Raw genomic sequence first — 20,750 nt, 5'->3', positions numbered from 1 at the left:
TATATACAACAAAAGCAGTTATCAAGTCAGATTATAGTTACAGTATCTAGTTTATTTGTATTTAGAAATATCAGAGAAAATATTCTATCATCTATCTTTGTGAGTTCATCCAAAGTTTTTTTATCTAATTTATCTTTTATCATAACTAAAAAAAAAACCCTGTAACTATGACTACCTAATCTTGAACTCTGTCAAAGACCCCAGAAGAGTGAAATATTTCCTAATGACAGGGACCTCAAGTTGTCTGGACAGTCACCCAAAGTTCCTCTACAACATTAGGATATCCAACTCTGGCCTATAGGCCTAGCTTATCTGGCAGACTTTCCTGTGAAGCAGAAAATTTTTAAGGAATGTCCTAACTTGTTTTTTGGGGGGTGAGGGCAGGATATGGACAACTTTGGACATAATAAAATGAATCTGTTACATTGACCCAAGGTTTTGGAGGGGCCATAGGTATTTCCTTGAGAAAGATCTGTCCTTTGTAGGTTTAACCAAAGCTAATATTTTTTTTTCCTATTGGATGAAAATATGTCACATCATTCTCATATCACAGACATGTGTACACACATGGGGGACAAAGAAAAAGTAGCACATATTTCATTTCTCACGGAACTACAAACCGGCCACCTTGAAGTCAGATAGCAGTGGCTTTGTCTTTTGTTAGACAGCACTTATAGCAATAACACCATATTTTTCTTTTAAAAAAGAACAATAAATATATCTATAGTGCGGGTTCCAGACATGGAAAGCACAGAAGCATTTAGTTGCAAAGTATAGGAGAAGGCGTTGGGCACAGTGGCCCATACCTATAATCTTAGCAGGTAAGTGAAAGGAAGATCTAACTTTCAAGGCCAACCTGGCCTATAATAATTAGTTCAAGGTCAGACTGAGCTACAGGAGGCCCTGTTTCACAAAGGGTGCTCAGAAGTGAAATGAAACTGAAGCAAAAGGGTCTAAAGTAGTTTTGATTTTGTTGTGTCTGTTCGATGGATAAATACCTAAGAAGCAGCACATTTTAGAGGTGTAAGTAGTTTTGTTGTGTCCCCCCTTTATACCTAGAATAAGTAGTCACCCTCCTCCCCCGCACCCAGGAACATAGACTTCTCATTACTGTAGGGAATGTGAAAGTTTATATCATTATTCAAATGTAAAACCCTTGCCATTATCCAGGCTTTATTCTTTGAGAAAATTGAGTCTCCTGTGGGAGAAGAGAGAGAGGGTGTTGAGGACATTTAAAACCAGCTCTTTGCAAATTTCTACTAAACAAAGTATTATGATCTCCCTTCTTGGGTTCTATGATGAGACAGGATTAGGGCGTCTAGGGATAGCTCATTTCAAGTAGTGCATTAAAATGCCTTACACTTTGCAAACTGTGTAGAAATCTAAGGCGATGTGAAAGCCCAGTGAGGATCCTGTAAGCAGCCCAGAGGAAGCAGATGGGAGGAAGCAGATACATGGAGGCTGTAGACTTTGTCTCATTGGTTTCTCACCCCTCTGCTCCTGGAGTAGATACTTTAGTGACTTGCAGTTGGGTTTGGGATACTGGGTTTCTGCATAGATGACTTTGTGCAGGAAATAAGTAGGCAAGAGAAGCTCAAGCAAGACCTTAGATTCTGAGCAGTAGCCATACAGCATTAAGACCGGGCATCACAATGGAAAACTACGGGCCAGCGAAACAGGTTGGGGTATAAAGGTGCTCACTTGAGTTCAGTTCCCAGGACCTACATGGCAGAAGGACAGCGCAGACTCTGGCATGTTGTCTACTTCTATCCACATGTACTCCATGGCACAAGCACACATGTGCGCATAGGCATACAAGTGTGTGCACATGCACACACATACACACACAAGCACGCATGTGTGTGTGCGTGCGCACACACACAAAATGTATAAATCATTGTAACAATTTTGTAAGGAAAATTAGGAAAAATTGCCATTCATTGCAGAAGGAGGCCCATTCTTTTCTTGTGTTGTATGAACGTGCACGTGTGTGTGTGTGTGTATTTGTGTGTGAAAGAAAAATAAAAAGAAACCATAAAATCTTGTTCTCACAAGTAAAAACTTCAGGATTATACCCTTATAGTTCCAGAAATAAGTAATTATTTTTCTTTTATACTTTATTAATTTTTAGCAGTTAGATCACTTGTTTAGATTATACTAGAAATTAATGAATAGAAGTTGTTCTGTAGTTATTCTGATAAATTACTATCAAAAGAACATTCAGAGCCTCAAAAAATAAATAAAATAATTTAAGTTAACTCAAGACATACTTTCTTATAAAATTTGATGGAATGCACTTTGAATGTAAACTTAAAATTATTTTTAATGTAGCCTTGAATGACGAGCTTTAGGCTGCAATATTTTCTCTGACCACCAGGTAGCAGACAAACGCCTTGAAAGAGAGGCTTGTCAATCACAACTAAATGACAGAAAAAATAAATAATGAGTATGGGTATTCTAATGTCTGTTTCATTTAGAAATAAACATTTATTTGACAAAATTCAACATCCTTTCATGATAAAATTCCTGGAGAGATTATGAATACAAGAGACATACATCAATATAATAAAGGCAGTTTACAGCAAGCCTACAACCAACATCAACAGAAGTAGAGAGAAACCCTAAGCATTTGCACTAAAATCAGGAACAAAACAAAGCTATACACTCTTTCCATACCTACTCCATATTGAAATCTTAGCTAGAGCAATAAGTCAATTGAAGGAGATCAAGAGGATACAAATAACAAGGAAAGAAATCAAAGTGTCTGGCAGATGATATGATAGTATACATAAGTGACCCTAAAATTTTTATTGAGAAACCCCTACAGCTGATAAACACTACTACAAAAATAGCTGTGAACAAAATTAACTTGCATAAAATCTGTAGCCTTCCTACAGACAAATGAAAAAGGACTGCAAATGAAATTAGGGAAGCAATACCTCTCACAATAGCCCCAAATAATATAAAATATCTTGTAGTCACTCTAATCAAGTAAGTGAAAGACTTGTGTGATAGAAACTTAAAGACACTGAAGAAAGGAATTAAAGAAAATAGCAGAAGATGGAAAGATGTCCCATGCTCATGGATCAGTAGGGTCAACTTAGTGAAAAAGACCATCCAACCTAAAGCTATCTACAGATTCAATGCAATACCTATCAACATCCCAATACAGTTCTTCACATATCTTGAAAGGACAATTTTCAACTTCATATGGAAATACAAAAATACTCAAGATAACTAAAACAGTACTGCATAAAGTATCATCATCCCTGATCTCAAATTGTACTACAGAGCTACAGTATCAAAATCAGCATGGTACTGGCACAAAAACAGACACGTCAATCAATGGAACTGAACTGAAGACCCAAAAATAGGTCCACACACCTGTGATCACCTGATTTTTGATAAAGAATCTAGAAATACGCACTAAAAAGGGCAGCAACTTATACAAATGATGCTTGCTAAAACTGGATGACTGAATGTAGAGGAATGCAAATAGATATATACTTATCACCCTGAATAAAATACAATTCCAATTGTATTGAATAAACTGAATAAAATACAATTCCAACTGTATCAAAGACTTCAGCAGAAGACAAAAATATGTTTAATCTGATGAAAGAAAAAGTGGGGAATACCTTTGAACTCATTGACAGAGAAAAATAATTTCTGGAAAAAGCACCTTTAGCACAGGCACTTTAATCAATAATTAACAAATGTGACCTCATGAAACCGAAAAGATTCTGTATGGCAAAGAATGATTTGAAAAAAAAAAAAAAAACAGCAGTTTATAGGATGTGGAGTCAACTATACTATGGAGGACTGTATCCAAAATATATAAAGAACTAAAATCCTTATGTCAAGAAAATAAATAACCCTATTAAAAGTAGAGGTAGGATCTAAACAGAATTCTCAAAACATGAAACACAAGTGGATGAGAAGCCCTTGAAAATGCTCAACATTCATAGTCATCAGGGAAATGCAAATCGAAACTATTTTGAGATTTTATCTTAGACCAAGATCAGTAAAACAAATAACAGCCCATGCTGGTGAGGATGTGGAGCAAAGGGAACACTCCTTTGGTGTGGGAGAATTGTCTGTATTCTGTCAATCATATTTTAATAAAACACTGATTGGCCAGGCAGGCAGTATATGCAGGAAAGCCAGACAGGAAGTAGGGATGGAGCAAAGAGACTGGGAGTATTCTGGGAAAAGAGGAAGCTCCCTCCGCCATTCCTGTGCAGACCACTGAAGAGGCAGGCTGTAACCTGCCCAGCTGAGAAAGGTACTGAGCCCTGTGGCTAACATAGATAAGGATAATGGGGTAACATAAGTTATAAGAGCTAATAAGTAGCCTGACCTAATGGGCCAATCAGCTTTATAACTTATAGAGATCTCTGTGTGATTGATTATCTCTGGGAGTTGCCAGTTGTGGGGTACCGGGCGGGACAGAAACCCCAACAAGCCGGCCCCTCATGCTACACTTCTTCATTTCTAGTAGAAGTACAAACTTGTACAGTGCGTTATTTAGGGTTTGTATTACTGTGAAGAGACACCATGACCACAACAACTCTTGTAAAGGAAAACATATCATTGGGGCTGGCGTATAGTTTCAGAGGTTTAGTTCATTATCATGGTGAGAAGCATGACAGCATGCAGGAAGACGTGGTGCTGGAGAAGGAGCTTAGAGTTCTGCATCTTGATCTACAGGCAGCAGAAAGAGAGACTGTCAACCACACTGGGCATAGCTTGAACATGTATGACTTCAAAGCCCACCTCCACAGTGGCATACTTCCTCCAACAAGGCCACACCTACTCCAACAAGGCCAAGCATTCAAATATATAAGTCTATGGGGGCCATACATATTCAAAACATAATTACATATCACCATTATGGAAATCAGTGTGACAGTTCCTCAGGAAGACAGAAATTGGTCTTCCTCAACACCCAGCTGAACTGTTCTTGGGTACATACGCAAGGGATGCTCCATCCTACTACAGAGACACTTGCTCAACCATGTTTCTTTTTTTTCTGTAGTTATAATAGCCAGAAATTGGAACCAGTCTAGATGCCCATCAATGGATGAATGAATAAAGAAATTGTGCACAGTACACAATGGAGTATTATTCATCCATTAGAAAGAGAAATTATAAAATTTAGGGTATCTTCCAGTACCAAAAGCATTAGCCAATAGTGATGAAGGCTCCAGGTAGGAAATGAAGTTTTGTGAAAATGATCCTGAGTGAGGAAATTCAGATCCAGAAAGACAAATATGGTATGTATTTGCTTACATGTGGATGTTAGCTGTTAAGTTAGTGATAAGCAGCATACAATCAGTAGAACAAAAGAGATTAGGCAGAGAGTAAGGGACTAGGAGGAAAGGTTGGATTTCCCTTCAAAGATGAATCGAAGAAACAGTTACAGATGGATGGGGAGGACAGCTGGAATGGGAGGATTCAATTGGGAGAGAGCAGGAGGACAATGGTGAGGGAGAGACTATGGGGAGGGTCAACTAAAATGAGGAACATTTGAGAGGTTTGTTATATATATATATATATATAAATAATATATAGATTAATTATATTATTAATATAACATATATTGATAATATATACATATATTTGAGAGGTTTGTAATAGATATGTATGTGTATATATCTATATATTAATAGTAATATATAGATTAATATATTAATATAATATAATAATAATAGATATATACATATATTTATTACAGGAATATGTTCTATATGTATGTATGTATGTACACACACACACACACACACACACACACACACACACATCTTCCAGTACTGGAAATGGGTTAAATCTAATGGAATTTTTGGTCAAAGGGGTCCCATGGCTCTTGCCAGTGCTATAGGTTGTTCTCTACAAACTGACAGCCAGGCTCCATTGCTGCAAACAACATTTATATAACTCATTAAATATGGAGAAGTTGAGCTGGTGCCTACCTGGTGCCTTCAACCCTATCAGATAATGCTTTGGGTACTGGAAGTTACTCTGCATGATAGCAAAGGAGAAACATCAACACCAACCCAGCTTTAAACCCTCTGATCTACAATGGTGTCCCACTGGCAAGATAAGCTAGTGTGATAGTAGCTCAAAGCTTGTGGGAATACTTAAATCAAGTAAATCAAGTGTCTGACTTGATTTAAGGCCTACTCCATGGTCATTGCTTGGGTGACCACAGACCTGATAACCCAGGGACCTTGGGTAATGTAAAGTGGAGCGATGGGCTGCGGTAGCCTGGCTGCCCGGCTAGTTTTACACCCAAAATGATTACATGGAAATTGTATTCATTTAAACACTACCTGGCCCGTTAGTTCTAGCCCCTTATTGACTAACTCTCACTTATTGATTCAACCCATTTCTAATAATCCATATTGTCACTTGACTGTGGCTTACTGGCATGAGTCTAACCAGCATTTGTCTCAGAGAGAAGAGCCATGGCATTTGTCTGACTCTGCTTTCTTTCTGCCAGCATTCTGTTCTTTCTACTCTGCCCATCTAAGCTGCTGTCCTATCAAAAGGCCAAGGCAGTCTTTTTATTTAAGGAATGAAAGCAACACATAGAAAAAAGACCCTCCTACACCAGGATAAAGTCAAATACTATTGTTCTACTAAAGGAGCATGGTTATAAAATGACTCTTATATAAAATATTATATTTTAAAATAATATTTAAAATGACATTCTGTCTTGCTCAGCCATCATCAGAGAAGCTTCTTCCTGCAGCAGATGGGAGCAAAGACAATGATCCACAGCCAGACATCATGCAGAAAGTGAGAGACCTTGAAACACCCAGCCCTAAATGGGATGTCTCCATCAAATTCCTCCACTCAGGGTTCAAGGAACCCTGCAGAAATGGGGACAGAGAGAATGCAAGAGATATCTCCAACTGATAATTACTTAAAAAACTTATAATTACTTAAAATGCAAAAATTAGTTTTCTACAAGGCAATCTCACAGAGAAACAAACTACTCTAAACTGTAGGGCCCATGCCCAGCAATAGAGACCAACAGAAAAGAAACTCAAGGAGCATATTTGGAGGTTCTTGTTTCATAATGCTATGTCAGGGCCTTTTTGGTTTTTTTAACCGTACCAGTCCTTTGCATATTCTGTTTTTTTGGGAATCCTGTGGGGGTGAACACACATGCCTCTGCATCTCTATATGTCTTTTGAGTTTTTTCTTTAGCCCCTCTTATTTGTTTGTTTTGTTCTATTCTAAAAGTTCTGTTTTACCTTATATTATCTTATAGTATATTGTTATCCCTTATATGTCTTTCTAAGGAAAGGCAGAAAAGGAGTAACTCTAAATCAGAGGGGAGGAACTTGGAGGAGTCAATGGAGTGGAAACCTAATTAAAATACACTGTATGAAAAAAAAATCTAGTTTCAATAAAATAAAACCGAGTTTAAAAAATAAAAAATTCTGTAGATATATTTAAAGCAAAATTCACTTGTCTCATTACTTAGGGAATCTTTTTCTTCTTTCTCCCAAGGTGGGTGAGTACTTATTAGAGGGAAAAGGTCTATTTGCCAGTATTGCTTGATGCATTTAAAGACAACAGACACTGTAAACTATTGGATCTCTTCCATTGAGACAACTTTCCCAGTTGCCTTTAGTTATCACGGAGTTGGCTGGGGTAAAAAACAAAACAAAACAGTATATGACTTAGTGTAGAAAGGCCAGCAGTCTCAATTTATTCTTTGGCCCGTTATAAGTTAAACTCCAATCCATTAAGTTATGAAAATCAAGCAAAACTTTAATAGAAGACAAATTTAAACAAATTATTCTTAGATATACAAGTCTACCATATTATATATCATATACCACATTATGTATTTATAGGCATCAATTACTGAATGCTATAAGAATATCCCAACATTTTACTTAATAATCTTTCCTCCTAGGTTTGTTCCAGACTTAGGAAGACTTCATCTGGAAGGCAGGTCTTTGCTCTCTGGCTGTTGGAACCCCGTAGTCCTTTTGCTCTCACAAATTCCTATGTCCCGCCCCTGGTGCGGGAGAATTGTCTGTATTCTGTCAATCATGTATTTTAATAAAACACTGATTGGCCAGGCAGGAAGTAAAGGTGGGTCAACCAGACATGAAGTAGAGGTGGGGCGATGAGAACAGGAGAATTCTGGGAAGCAGGAAGCTCCCTCTGCCACTCCTGCACAGACCACCGAAGAGGCAGGATGTAACCTACCCAGCTGAGAAAGGTACTGAGCCGTGTGGCTAACGTAGATAAGGATAATGGGGTAATATGTGTTATAAGAGCTAATAAGTAGACTGACCTAATGGGCCAGTCAGTTTATAACCTAATGTAGACTCCGTGTGATTTTCTTTGGTACTTGCCAGCTGTGGGGTACCGGGCGGGAACAGATACCCCAACAAGCCAGCCCTCATGCTGTACACCCCGTATCCTCATTAGGCGTAGAATCTGTATATGCTGGCCTCACCCCCACCCCCACCCAGTCTCTCCCCAGCTGTTGTTGCAAGTCCCATGTAAGAAATAATGGCCAGTCAGTGGTTTCTTTTAGTACTCTCAGAGAGTTTAGACATCCATTTGAGTTTTGATCCATTTTTTAAATTGATTTTTGTTCATAAGAAGCAGGTGTTTAACTTCAGAAGGGAAGGTTTTAAAGCCACTTATCCTTAAGGATTTTTTCTTTAAGTAGGCTAGAGGATTCTGAAGGTGGAGTGAATTAGCCAGATTCTAATTTGAAAACATATCTGTTCACATCAACTATTGTTGTACCGATTGTAGCTGTGTGTACCTTCATTGAATTGTTTCTGCAAATGAATGTCTTTGTTTGTATTTACCACTATATTGATTAGGTAGAAAAATATCAGGTTCACTGTGATTTAAATCTCTTTCTCAACTAAGGCATTAATACTTGGCTGTCGATAATAAGCAGACATTCAAATTCTAGGACATCTGAACTGAATTTCTCACTGCCCTGCCCTGTACTCGAGATTCCTAACCACCATTGTTTGGTTTGGACGCTATCTTGCATGTGTTTAAATCAGTCAGCAATCCAGTCCTTTTCAGATCCGGTTGCCATCATTCTACCCCGATCCCCATCTCTCACCTGGATGGTTGTAAACTCCCACCTAGACTCTGATCACGTTCCCTCCGTTCTACCTATTCCCAAAAGGACAGATGTGAGACAAATTGTACTGCTGGACCTCCAGGAAATCCCTGGACTCTCATAGCACTCAGGGTTTGTGGTGGTTCCATCTGCTTTGCTTCTCTACTTCCTCTGTCTTCTCCAGCTCACCTTCTTCTGCCAGTGTTGGCCCCTACGTTGTTCCTGCAGAACACCAGGCATGTCAGCCCTGAGCTAGCTAGCTCCATTCTCTGCCTAGATTACTCTTCCAGGAAAAACTGTTAGCTACTGCATGAAAGTCTTTCAAACCTTGATTCAGGTCTAACTTTTCACAATGTAGCCTGCTTCAATAGATTTGTTTGATATCACAATCTACCTGCCTACATGACTCACACTCTTGATCCATGTTACTTTGTGTCACACATTTCTTTGTTTCTCAGTACAGGTTGTTCCATTTATTTTAAATTATGATGAGAAGTGTTTCAGATTTTGAACATTCTTTTCTGACTTCTAAATATTTGCCTCTGCATAAGATATTTTGAACTAGGACCCAAGTTGCAAGTGTAAATATAAAATTCACCTCTTTTAATCATGAAAATAGTAAAAGAAAACAAAATAGACAAATATCCATTCCCCTTAATATTTATTTGTTTATGGAGAGAAGGTTTCACTGTGTAGTCCTCGCTGGCTTTGAACTCAGAGAGATCAGCTTGCCTCCTCTGTGCTGGGATTAAAGGACTGTGCCACTACACTAGCCCCTTAGGAATTTATATTCTAGTAGCAAAGCAAATAAGATGCAAAGTAAAATTTAAATGATGACAGATGTTACTAGTGAAAGGAGGAAAAAAACAAAAGTGAGATGTAAAAGTTTTATAGGAGTTAGAGGGGATCAAAGAACACATCTGTGCTCTAAGAAAGCAATATTTTTGTTAAGAAATAAGGGGAGGGGCTGGTTAAGTGGTTAAGGGCACTGACTGCCTTTTCTGAGGGCCCATGTTTGATTCCTAGACCCACACAGCAGCTTACATCATCTATAACTGCAGGTCCAAGGGATCCCATGTCCTCTTCCAGCTTCTGTGGGTAGCAGGCACACAAACGTACATCCAGGCAAAACTCACATGCATGCATAACTGATGAAAATAATAAGAAGCAAAAACAAACTGTTTATAATTTCAGAAAAGATAAATTCAAGCCAGGAGCAATAGGGAAGCTGATATGGCTACCACAGAGTGAATTGGAAAGGACAATAGGCAAAATTAGACACGTTAATAGATGCTCATTATCTTGGATTTTGTATATTGATTGGAGCAATGCAGCTTTTATGTTGACTTAGAGGAGAACGCTCTGCTGTATTGGCTTAGCAGCAGAGCGAGATGGATGAGTGTTTCACATTGATAATGGTTCTAATTAGCATGCTGCACACTGTCTGAAAGGCATGCTGTAGGTGGAGGAAGAACAATAAGAGTCCAGAAATCAAACAGCACCTATAACCAATGCACTCTGTAGGTGGTACAAAGTGACTAGATCTTAGGTATGTTCAGAAGATGAAGACAGCAGAATGTGTTGATAAATCATATTAAGATGAAGTAAAGGCAGGAAAAGTGATGAGTTAGAGGTTTGTGTACTAAACAACTGAAATAACTAAATGTTATTCATGAGAGAAGAAAATAGAAAAGAAACAGGTTTGGGAGAGAAGTTAAATAACAAGCTTTTCCACATGTAGTTTGTGACACTCTTTAAATATCTAAGTAATGATTGGGGTTTTTTGTTGAACTTAGTAGTTTTTGCTTGAAGCAAGAATTCTAAAGCCACAGATATAAATTTAAGGATATATATGTATGTGAGTGAAGATATTTTTCATGAGGTAGTCTCTGCCAGTCTTCATCAAGGCTTAGAGTTGCCCAATGTCTACGTGGCAATTTGCAACAGCTCTGTACACTGTTGGGGTAAAAGGAGTTAGTATAGCTCACAGAATGGTTGACAGCACTTGTAGTCTCATTGGAAGACAGAGCTCACCAGAATGGCCTATTGACTGGTTTTTGGTCTTAAGCTCAGTTACCCAAATCTTTACATTATTGATCCCAGAATATTTTGACAAATATAGTTCATAAATTCTGTTACTTTTCTAGACATATTTGCATATTTGAGGCATTCCAGGGGGTAATCACCTTTGAGTGATAGCCCCATGCTTATCCAAAATTTAGTTGGGTATGTTGTTTATTTGTTTGTTCAAGACAGAGTCTCTCTATGCAGACCAGGCTATACCAGAACTTTAGCCTCCCATGTGATAGAATTAAAGCAGGAGCCAAGTTATGCATATTTATAACATAAATAGTTATTGAGAAAAAATTATAAGTCTAGCCAAAGAACAATGTGGTAGGAAAATTTGGTCCTTTTTGACACAGTGAATCAAGTGATTATTTATTGTCATTAAAATATAGACTAAGGCCTTCTTTTTTTAATTTAAAATATGACATATGCCAGACTATATCACCATCTCTCCACCATAAATTCTTCAATGGTTTCCTGTTGGTCTTTATTTTACTATTTTATGTGTTTGGGTGTTTCAACTGTGTATAACCATCAATTTTATCAAGTCTTACCTCAGAACAATCCTTTTCAATTAACGGTTGACTCCTTAATTGAACCCTGTTCTCTACAGGCCTCTGAATGTCTACACCAACTATGCCAGGGTTGCCAGTGGAGGCCAGCAGAAGCTGTTAGATTACCTGGGACTGGAGGTACAGATGGATGTAAACTGCCATGTGGTTGCTGAGAATTAAACCCAGAGCCTCTGAAGAGCCGTCAGTACTCTTAACTGATAAGCCATTTCATCTCTCCTACACCTTAACTAACATTAAGATCTTCTTAATTGATATACTAATACTTCTCAGGTGGCCTCCTGAATCCTGAGGTCCCACCTTGAGACTTACCTCAGAATAATCCTTTTCAATTCACACTTGGCTCCTTAATTAAACCCTGTACTCTACAGGACTCTGTATGCATTTTTTTTTCCTGCTGGGAACTCTTCTTCCCATACTCTTCTGGTATGGTATTGACACATACCAGCTATGATCAGTTGTTCAAAGAACTCCCTAAAATCTCGGGTCATTTATATCTTTCTCATTAAACTTTTCCTGATTTTCCAGCCTATACCAGGGCCCTCTCATATACTTGGAAAATACTTGACCATCATATCATTTGTAATTTTTGTTTTCTTCATATTTTTATTTTATAAATTAGAAGGTAGATAACATTGTACCCCAACAATATTACTGTGGTGATTGGTAGAGTCAGTTTGACATAGGAGGTTATCTTGATTTTTATTACTTGATGTGGGAAATCACATCTCATTTATTTATTTTTGTTCGCAATTCCTCATGCCCCCCCCCCCAGTTTACCCAGGAGTTCTCTTCTATTTCTTCTTTGACGCATCCCTCTCGACCAGCAAAAAAGACACAACAAAGACTCTTCTCTTTCGGCTTTATTCAGGAACCTTGAGCAACCTCTGAATAGTGAACAATAGAATGGGAAAAGCCCGCTCGCTGCTTGAATACACCCTGGGTAGCCAACCCTAGCAAGCCACGTGGGAAGTGCGGATAGGGCCAAGGACGCAGAAGCAAGCCAGATCATATATTTGGCCATAAATGGAGATGTTTATGGCTAGAGAGCGTCCACCGGTCAGGGGTGAAGAGTGGAAGTCAGTGCCATTTTTAAGGCACAGAACAAAGCAGCTTTCTACACTTCTTCCTAAGGAAATTCATGTGTCCCTCTTCCAGCTCTTTTAATTATCTAGCTGATGTGGGATATCCTTCTATATATGTGTTGCTTTTATTGGTTGATGAATAAAGCTATTTTGGTCAATGACTTAACAGAGTAAATCCAGGCAGGAAATCTGAACAGAGAAATAAAGAGAGAGTAGGCAGGGCCAAGGAGGCACCAGCCAGCGGCTGGGGAAGCAAGACATGTAGAAAGTGAGGTAATGCCACAGTCACATGGAAATACATAGACTAATAGAAATGGACTGATTTAAGATGTTACACCTAGCTAGAAACATGCCTGAGTCATTGGCCAAACAGTATTGGAATTAATATATTTTCTGTGTGATTATTTGAGTCTGGCCAACTCGGAAACTAAAGTGCAGGCTCTATCTAAAAATGGCACCTAAACGATTGGCAAGAATTTCCACATAAATCTGAGAAAGCTTAAAAAAAGAAAAACAAAAAGATTATAGAGAGACAAGAACAGAGTCAAGCCTGCCTTTTTGGTAGCAACCTTGTCTCAGGTGGACTCTTTTTGCTACATGTGAGCAGGTTTTTCTTGTTTTGTTTTTGTTTTTGTTTTTCAAGACAGTGTTTCCTTGTAGTTTTGGAACCTGTCCTAGAACTATCTCTTGTAGACAAGGCTGGCCTCATGAATCACAGAGATCTGCCTGTGATTCTTCCCAATGCTGGGATTAAAGTCATGCACCACCACCACCCAGTCCTTGCAGCTCTATTAAGAGGTTCTGCCACCAAGCACTTAAATGGTGTTTATGATTAGCCAGTGAGCGGCAGGCTTCTTAGTGTGTGAAACTCCACAGAGTTGTGACAGTAAGCATGGCTCCTGCCAGTACCACCACCATGAAGCTAGACTTTCAGGAAGCTATATAATGGGGCTGAGCCAGATGCCAAAGCTGCAGCTTTAATCCTAGCCATATTGCATAGCAGATTAGGGACTCATGTGCTCAGAAAAAAAAGACAGATATATACAGCAAAGACAGTTTCAGACAGAAAAAAAAACAAAAACAAAAAACCTTTTTTTTGGGGAGAGAAAAGGAAAAGAATGAGAAAGTCCTTTAAAAAAAAAGAAATAGAGTAGTCGGGCATGGTGGTGCATGCCTTTAATTTCAGTACTTGGGAGGCAGAGTTCAAGGTCAGCCTGGTCTACAGAGTGAGTTCCAAGACAGCCAAAGGAACACAGAAAAACCTTGTCTCACAAAACAGAAAACAAAACAAAACAAACAAAAACCCCAAATTTAAAAATAAAAATTAATGAAATAGAGTAAGAAAAAAGCCTTATAAAGATGGAAAATACACAGAAATTCCAGATACTGTATGTTATTGTGTTATCTTTGAATTGTTTGACTGCTGAAGAAGGAACAACAGCTGCTAAAAGACATTTGATTACAAATGCTGTTGGATTAATCTAACCTATATGTTTTGAAAATGCCTTGACTTCAAAATTTAAATAAAAAGATATGTTATTTTGGAGAAAAGGTTTTGCTTTTGTTTCCAGAGGAAATGAGAGACCATCTATTCATTCTGGGTTAAAAAAAAATAAGGTTTGATCAAGGAAAACCCCCTGAAAAATCTCCAATGGGAACAGCTGGCCCAGATGATTCAGTATTTCAGAGCATCTCTGTTGCAGTATCCTCTGAGTTCTACATCCAGAACAGCTTCAAGACTGCTGGCTGAGATAATCCAGCCTCAAAGAATACTTCAGTCCAGACTTGACCATAATCCTAATTTTTTGTGTCCCCATAAGATTATCAGTGCCCCAATCAGCAGGAAGTAGCCTAGAAAACTATGTGCACATTCCCCCCCCATAAGAATGGACCATGAATGTTTGTCTTTGTTTAGAGTGTTGGTTACAAGTTATTGATAATGGTCAGGAAAAAGTTTTTTAAAAAAGAGATAGATTAGATTCCGAGTTCTTGTTTTGAAAAGAAACAAGGGGAAGTGCTGTAGGATAATATTCTTATACCCTATAAAGGTTTATCACTTGTATTGGCTTAATAAAATGCTGATTGGTATGTAGCCAAGACTACAAGTCTGATGGAACAACCAGACTAGGAGAATTCTGGGAAGAGGAAAGGCAGAGTTAGTCACCAGGCAGACTCAGAGGAAGCAAGATGAGAATACTGCACTGAGAAAAGGTACCAAGCCATGTGACTAAACAGACAAGAATTATGGGTCAATTTAAGTTGTAAGAGCTAGTTAATAATAAGCCTGAGCTAATAAGCCAAACGGTTTATAATTAATATAAGCCTCTGTGTGTTTCTTTGGGATTAAATGGCTGTGAGACCAGATAGCAAAGAAACTATTGTCTACACGTAGCTTCTCTGGGGCTGTTGATTGTAGCCTAGTTATCCTTTGATTATATCCGATAACCATTTATGAGTGAGTACATACCATTTCTGTCTTTCTGGGTTTGGGTTACATTACTCAGGATGATTTTTTTCTACTTTTATCCATTTGTCTTCAAATTTCATATTGTCATTATTTTTATCAGCCAAGTGTAAATGTGCCACATTTTCTTTATCCATTCTTTGGTTGAAGGGTTTCTAGGTTGTTCCCAGGTTCTAATTATTACAAATAATGCTTTTATAAACACAGTTGAACAAGTGTTCTTATGGTATGATTGAACATCCTTTGGGTATATGCTTAAGATTGGTATAACTGAGTTTTGAGGTAAATTAGGAAGCCACATCTTAAAGGTGGGTATGACCATTACCTGGGAAGGTAATTCTGGACTGTATAAAGTGGAGAGAATATGTGTAGTACTATCATGCATTTGTTGTTTCTTAACTGTGGATGTTGTTTTAATCAGGTGCAACAAGCTCTTGGTTCCTTGACTTGCCCCATCTCGGTGGACTGTGTCTTGAACTGTGAACTAAACCAAACCTGCTCACATAAAGCTGCTTTTGAAGAGAGAATTTGATCACAGTATCAGGAAAAAAAGTCTAACATAAGTACATTGTGGGTGCTTGCTTATCTATGTTGAATGAATTAATACCTAGAGGGAATTGTTATTGAGTGTTACTTGGAAAACACAATTTTCTTAATGCTATTATTTGTTATTAAGAGAAACAGAAAGTAAGTCAAAAGCACTAAATTAGTTTGAGTAGTTTTGCATATGATTCAGGCATCTTAAATTTACAATGAAACTGGGAGAGTTTTAACCTCAGCAAACAGAGGTAGAATAATGGACATCATAATTCATATTTAGTGATGTTTTGGACAACAGATAGGACTTGTTAGTAGTCTAACTAGAATTAGTTAGAATTAATGAATTAGAATTTGAAATGAATAGCTCACTAAGCAATAAGTGTGAGTGGAACTCAGTTTATTAAGCACCATAGTTACAATGAATTTGGGAGTCTTTATAGAACATAACCACCCATTTATGATACACGTCACATAATGCTTGAATTGAACCTGCTCATATTAAAAAAAAAACTTTGCTATTTATCAGCCTGTCAGTATTCACACTATAATTTCTGTTCTAAATGTGTATTCTGGGTTGAGGACTACTCTGATTTTAAATTATTAGTTAAACAGACCTACAGCAAAAATTTAAAAGTCTAAATTCATCTCAGTGTTGGCAAGATTTATTGCATGTACAGAAAACGCAGTGAAATGCAGTTGTTCCTTTAATGTCTTTCCCATCTTGCAGAAAGGCCATTTTGCCTTTTTCTTTACTGATACTTCATTACCCAGTATGATGATCAATTTTTATCATCAACTTGATGGAATTTAGGATCACCATGGAAACGAATCTCTGGACTCATCTGGGAGGGAGTTTACAGATTAGATTAATATATGTTGTCAGCCCACCCTAAATGTTGGTGGCAGTATTCCATGGTGGGAGGAGTCCTAGGTTAAATAAGAAGGAGAAAGTGAGCAGGACACCAACATTAATCTCCCGCTGCTTCTTGACTGTGGGTATAGTATGGTCAGCCACCTCCTCCTCCTTCCACAATGCTTTCCCTGCCACAGTAGATTGGATACCCTGAAATGATAAGTCATAAAGAAACCCTTCCTTAAGATGCCCTCGTCATTTACCCTGTCACAGCCATGAGAAAACTGATATATCATCTGCAATCCATTTTTTAAAATTAAGCCCCTTCAGAACACACTCTTTTAATTCTTTATTTCTTTGACTAATTGTTAGATCACTTGACTAAGAGAAAAGAGGACACAAGTGCTTGCTGAGAGATTCAGGCTAACACGATAAGAAAGAGGATTTTGCTAAGTATGAAAGAAAACTCCAAATCGGGAAGAAGAAACCACATCAAATATTAAGGATCTTATTGAACTGAGGAATGGGATTTTTCTAAGACAACTTCAAGTAGACAAGCATCTTGGGGCCTTACCCTAGTTTGTGAATAAAGCTATCGACTTTTGATTTAGCTAATCCCTGGAGAAACTGAATAAATTGTTCTCCCTCAATCTTTTTCATATAATGGCATTTTATTTTAGGCATGGCACTGATTACCATGAATGTGTATATGCATGTTTGTATTTGTACATTATACAGGCGGGTATGAAAAGTTTCACTTCCTTGTCCTCATCTCTGATCCCTGCGAACAGAGGATCTTTCTTTGGACTGAAGGGCTACTTCTTAGAAAGTATGTGGCACTGTTAGGACATGCAGGAAAAGTTTACTACACAAATTGAAGGATGCTTACAGTTTGAATCAATATTTACAGCTATTCTGAAAAGGTTCTTTTAACACCTACAGGCTGAGTCGTTCTCCGCGTTCTTCATTCTAAATTATATCTTACTATTTGTTCGCCCACCTTCCCACCCACCTACCCATCCACACTCGATCTTGTGGCTCGGCCATCTCTTTATTCATTCATCTGTTCAAATATGTACACAAGTTTGTGTGGTTTGCTAACAGTAAATGAAATTCTGCTCTTACATTTGTCTCGCGAGGAAACAAAAGTTCAAGGTTATGCCAGAAGCAAAAGGACTTTAATGAGGCAGCACAGGGAATGATCTTATTCCAGCCTTGTTTCCTAAAGAAGTAACCCCATGAGCTAAGATCCCAAGTTAGAGTAGAATAAAATCATGTTTTAGAAAGAAAGGTTTCAAAAATTACATTTCCAGGCTACGGGGATAAAGCAGCATGGCCTATGTGTAGAACGTCTTTACCCATCAAGCAAACCCCAGCTTGTGGACAATAGTAATTAACTGTACGTACTGAATATTTAATAAATGTTTGCTCCAATGGTGGTATGGTTCTTCAGTGATAAATACGGCGATTTTCCACAAATGACTGTGACTTCCAGAAAAGTAGAGGATTTTTTTTCTTTTGTTATATCAATGTTTAGCTAAAACAGCAACAGTTCCTAAGCATATTGTATTTTAAGTGCCTTTAAAGATAAAACTGGTTTTATTTGTGGTTTGATGACCACATGCACTTCTGACTTGAGTGGTACATTGTGCTTAGTAAGAAGGCCAGAGTGACAGTTGGTTACTCCTACAGTCATGACTGAAAGGAAACCATCCTCTCTCTCCATGAAAAGGGAAGGAAAGCAGGTGCTTACAATCTATCAAAAATATCAAAAAAACCTTTCACTGCCCTTTGAAGAAAACAATAAACTTTATTATTACAGCATTGTGGGCCCCGGTATATTCCATGCTATTTAATACAGAATATCATTGGAGGATTTCTTGGCAATCGTAATTCATGGTTGATCTCTCTCTCTCTTTCTTATGATGTCTAGCCAACTCCCATCTGTTGTGTGGTTTCAAAACAAGGCTGTCACAAAAAGAGATTCACTCCCCATGAGAGCAATAGACCAGAAGCTGCAGCCATGTTCAAATCTCAATCTATAAAAGCAGTGCTAATGCCCAAGTTCCTCTCTGACACCTGTGAGAGTCAGAAAATGGGCCAGTTACTGAGATAATGAGATGATGTGAAAAAATAAATACCTCATTAATTCAAACTGAAACAACATCAAACATCAATGCGGATACATAAGGAGAGGGAATACTGAGACAAGAGCACATGCAAATCTTCAAGATGGTCAGCCCCAAAGCCATGTATCATTATGCTACTTTATGCCTCTTGTATTATAATTCTCCTTTTTCTCATAACACATATACAACATTCAAAGCTTTAAGGAGGAAGGACCATTTTACATAAGCCCTGAGATTCTTAGTTTATCTTGGAGCAAGCAGACCCAAATCATTGCTGGTTGTGTTCAGAACTAACAATCTACATGCTCTAAATTTTCTTGTTTGCCCTGTTCTCACTAACTCATTTCATACATACATCCTCTTTGACCCTCTCTGTTACCATCTAATTGCTATAAGGGATTGGCTTTATGTTTTGATTTTTTTCCTTCATTTACCATATGTGTCAGTTTGTTCTTCAAATTAGCATTTTGAAAGCCTTTCCTTGTGTTTAGCTGTTGCCTCCAGAAGAGTTTTATTTTTAATTTTTTTTTGAATTTCCAGAGTCTATAATGGATGATGAGGTAATGAAAGGATGGTGCGAGAGATGTAGCAAGGCTACTGAGGAGGAGAGAGGTTGGCCTAGGAATCAGCATACCGTGCTATGTGAGCCTTGTATCTCCACTTGCAGGGCAACAATTTCTAAAAATGAGGTAGTCGGGATGATCATAATTTTCCTTTCACTTTAGAACTTTATGATTCTAGAGTTCTTTGAATTGGATTGTTCTCAATTTCTACAAATTTGCCAGCTCGGTCATGAGATTCCCCACCCTCTTCTCCACTGAATATGAGTGGGAAGGTATTCTAATTATAATTTTCCAAAGGCAGTCAAGAAAGAATGTCAAGTAATATAATCCTTGGCATGTTGTGAATGAGATTTCAAACCAAATATTTTTAGACTGTGCTCTTTCTTTGATGTGCTGCTATCTACAGCCTCCTTGCAGGGCTCCCATTTCAGATGTGACTTAGAGTTAATAATACGGTAAGAGTCAAGTGACTCTGCATTACTCCTTATTCTACACAAAAGGGGAGAAAACAAGCATCAAGACACTCATGGCAAAGAATATGAAGAATTGCATGTTCTTTCATACTTGGCAGAGCAGAGAAATTCTGTGACCTCACAAAATATAGATATTAGCAGCTGTAATAATTCTCTATTTTCCCAATAGGGCGATCAGAATTTGATAGTTGTCTTAGTGATTCTTTCTATTGCTGTGAAGAGACACCATGACCATGGCAACTCCTATAAAAGAAAAAATTTTAATTCTGGTGATTCCCTTACAGTTCAGAAGTTTAGTCCATTACCATCAAGCCAGGAAACAAGATAGCATGTAGGCAGAAATAGTACTAGAGAAGGAGCTGAGAGTTCTTACATTTTGACTCACAGGCAACAGGAAGTGGTCTGAGGCTCTGGGTGTGGCTGGAGCATATATGAAACTTCAAAGTCCACCTCCACAGTCACATAGTTCCTCCAACAAAGCCACACCTCCTAACAGTCCCACTCCCTTTGGGGGTCATTTTCCTTCAAACTACTACAATAGTATATTTTTGTAATATGCACAATTGGAACATATACTCCCTGCTGTGTTTGAATTATTCTGAATAATTTCATAACCTACAATTTCTTTACCTTGATGGTGCGGGAGAATTGTCTGTATTCCGTCAATCATGTTTTAAATAAACACTGATTGGCCAGGCAGGAGGTGTAGATGGGAAAAACAGACAGGAAGTGGAAATGATACAAGGAGAGCAGGAGAATTCTGGGGAGGAGGAAGTTAATTCCTCCCACTCTCCTGCCCAGATCACCAAAGCAGCAGCATGTGATCTGCCACACTGAAAAAGGTACTGAGCCATATGGCTAAAATGGATCAGAAAAATGGGTTAAT

The sequence above is a fragment of the Myodes glareolus genome, chromosome 26 (genome assembly GCF_982192425.1).
Source record: "Myodes glareolus chromosome 26, mMyoGla1.1, whole genome shotgun sequence".
NCBI classification, from domain to species: domain Eukaryota; kingdom Metazoa; phylum Chordata; class Mammalia; order Rodentia; family Cricetidae; genus Myodes; species Myodes glareolus.
Note: the sequence above shows the minus strand (reverse complement) of the source record.